The sequence below is a fragment of the Arachis ipaensis genome, chromosome B08 (genome assembly GCF_000816755.2).
Source record: "Arachis ipaensis cultivar K30076 chromosome B08, Araip1.1, whole genome shotgun sequence".
NCBI classification, from domain to species: Eukaryota; Viridiplantae; Streptophyta; class Magnoliopsida; order Fabales; family Fabaceae; genus Arachis; species Arachis ipaensis.
Window position 1 is genome coordinate 106771772 of NC_029792.2, and position 3499 is coordinate 106775270.

Below are 3499 nucleotides of genomic sequence, written 5' to 3' on the forward strand. Positions count from 1 at the left end.
AAAGAAAATATAACAAAAGTAAAATCTTATTTTCTCCAAATCAACCTCTCAAAGGGATATACAAGATAACAATACAAAAGTGGAGAATGTAAATATACATATGCTAAATACAAAATGAAGTCCCCAAAATGAATCTTCGCTTCCAAGAAATCAATCCAGTACGCTCAGTGAGGTGCATCACGTCCTGTATCTGAAAAGCAAAAATTCCCAAAATGGGTGAGAACATTTCCAGTTCCCAACAAGATAAAAGTTCCAAACAGAGATGATATAAAGACTACACGAACCCTTTTGGAAATACTAAAACTTCAACAGACAAAAATCCAAGTCTAGAGTTATACTAATCCAAAATAGGATAAAGTATTGTAGGCCTAACTAACCATTGCTTATACATCTCTGGTTTTCACTCAACTTTTCTCTTTTCATCAAATCTCAAGTCTCTCTCAGGTTGTCTCTTTTCAGTTTCTCAATTCTCAATACCACAGAATTTTGGAATTGAGTTCAGTAAGAGCAAACACAAGTAATAATAGGCAAACACAACAAAAGCAATTACAACATATATAATCAGATAGCAGTTAGACAGAAATTATACAATAGGCAATCCACGTACAAGATACACACTCAAACAATTTCATATATATGCATATTATGCATACTTGTATTATTGGCCATGAGCTCACGTGTCGGTTACTTTGCCAGAATCTGACACATCTAGTAGCTAACCCAGACATTGTCCCTCTACTATTTTCTCGCATATATGTATACTATATGTGTCTTGCAGAGTGAGTGCCATGTACACCTCGTAGGCAGAATTTTCTATATTGTCTCGCAGGGTTTGTGCCCTGTATACCTCGCAGACAGAGAGAACCATGAAACAAGTGGGATATCACCACTGTCCTTGTTTTGGCATAGCTCGACTTAGAGCAAGTGGGATATTACCACTGTCCTTGCCAAGAGTAAATAGCAAATCAGAATGCAAGCGAGACTTACCCCACGACCTTGTCTCGCAAGCAGGATGAACCTCCGTCCTTGCCTATCTAGCCATTTAGGCCACAGTTAATCTCATTATCTCATGAGCGGGATAACACCACCATCCTCACCGTAGGCAGGACAAAATCAGCATCCCCGCAAAGCAGTTTACGCACTGATCAAGCGGGATGACACCACCGTCTTTGCCAGGCAAGAAGTCACAACCACATTCTAAATTAATTCACGATTCTATCTAGTTTAGAAAGATTCAACCTAACATAACCCCAGTCATTTCTCAAGTTCTCACTCTCATTAAAATGTCAGTGGGATTACACCACCATTCCCACAACAATATCATCCGGCTAACCAGGCATCAAACCAGGAACAATTCAATTCAAACTATGCCATAAGCTCATACTCAGTTCAGGCCCTAAAAATTGGTAATCGGACTTAAAATAGGTGTTACGAGGGCTTACAAGCTTGCCAGGAAGGCCAAACACTGAAAACAAAGTTTATTTAAGAAAACAGGACTTCAGCGTATGCATGCCTCGTGCATACATGCAACCCCCGCGCACTTCCCTGCTCGTGCATGTGCATTCCTTGTGCGTACGCACGCTTGATGCTCGAAGGTAAACATGCGTACGCGACTTCCTCTAGCGCGCGTGACCTCCAATCTTTCTGCATAACTTAAAAATTTAGTTTTTTATTCCAATTTCAAACCCTCATAACTTTCTCTATAAAATTGTTTTTCCTCATCTTTGGATGGTTTTAAATATCTTTTAACAAAATTTAATTTAAGATATATTTCATCTAATTCCAAACTCCGAGTGCCGAGTTACGGTCCATCAAAGCTGGCTAAAAAACCATTTTTTACCAAAATTCTGCATAACCCAAACTTTTATCATTTCTCAAATTCATTCCTTTTAGAACCAACCCAAACCACATTTTAAGCATTCTCAATGTTCCATCATCATTCTCAAATTATATCATAATCATTCAAGATCTATAATATCAATTTTCTAGTAATTAGTCATTTTTCAATTCACATCAATTTCTCTATTTTACACTTCATCAGCTTACCTGGTCACGGACTCTGGCCCAAATTTCTCATCATTCATCAACATAATCAATAAATATTATTCATTTCATAATATCATAATTAATTTCAATCATACATACTCATATCCATACTCAACAACATTAAATTCACAATTCTTAACAATTACTAACAATTAACATTCACCCAACTAATCACAAACATATGCAAATTCCATTCAATCCTATCCTAGGGTAATTAACCTAGGCATTCACCTAACTTTACATAATGCCTACCCAAAACATAAACTCGAACTTCAATATCGGTGGTTTCCAAGCCCTTGAATCCCTTCCTCACCAATTTGAATCAAACTTCAATCCAAGCCTCCAAGCTTGATAAATTTTCCTCCAATTCAAAAGCTTCGCACCAATCCAAGCCAAAATCAATTCCAAACAAGCAACTAAACCATTTCACCCAAAAAACATAATCAACTTATCATTTATCATGTGGTTCTTATTCAAAATTAGGGACAATAAAAGGATTGGATTTTCTTACCTTTTACCGCTCAGCATCGGGTCAAAATCTCTCTTTAGATTGTACTTGAGCTTTCCTTAAAGTATCAAAATCACAATATCTCAATACCCACATAACCAAAAATGCAAAATAGTAGAGGATAGGAAACTGGGAAAGAATCTTAGAGTTTCTTACCGAAATGTTTAGATAGAATTGAAGAGAATTTCGAGATGAATGCGTGACCACAAATGACTCGTCAGTCGAAGCTCTGCATCGAAAGTTATGAGTAATTGAAGTTGAAGGTGAATAGTGTCAAGGGTTTCATCCTTTCTTCTCTTCTGTCTTCTCCGCAGCTGATCCTTCTTACTAAATGGGGGAAAATGAAGCTAAGTTGGCTGAATTGTGGGTTTATATATGGGGCTTGGGCTTGGTAAAGATCCAAATCTATTTTTGGTGCGTTTGGCCCAACTTTGGGGAAAAATCTTTAAGATAAGTGTTTTAATTTGTATCATAATTATTTTTACTTTCCCAAATTATAAATTTTAAATTCTCAACTTTATTCACTCATAAATTAATTTTCTCACTCACAGTACTGAACAAATTTAAGCCGGTACGCGCCTTTTCACGATTAGTTATATTTTTGCGCTAAATTTTATTTTCTCATTTAAATTTTCACCGGCTAATCTCCAAATTATAATTTATTAATTTCTCAACCTTATTTGCTTAAAAATTAGTTTATTTACTTATAATTTAATCGGGTTTTAAAGTTTGAATTTGTACGAATTCTAAATCTTCGAACTGATCACATTATTTCAGTTGGTTGTCGTTATGAGAATAACTCTAATCTATATGTGTATAAGATCTAGAATAGAATAAATATTATTTAAATAGTTTAGTTCTAATATTAGTATTTGATTAGATTAGTTTTAGAGAAATTTGAATTGTTACCTCAATTTATATATTATGATTATTATTTTTGATTAT

General features: G+C 35.2%; 1 long non-coding RNA gene across 1 annotated transcript; it reads right to left on the reverse strand.

The window, feature by feature from the left end:
- On the reverse strand, positions 2167-2872 carry LOC110265689. The gene is made up of 3 exons (XR_002351900.1): positions 2711-2872; positions 2558-2612; positions 2167-2462 (listed from the first exon to the last, which is right to left on the reverse strand). It is a non-coding gene; the product is annotated as an uncharacterized LOC110265689 (long non-coding RNA).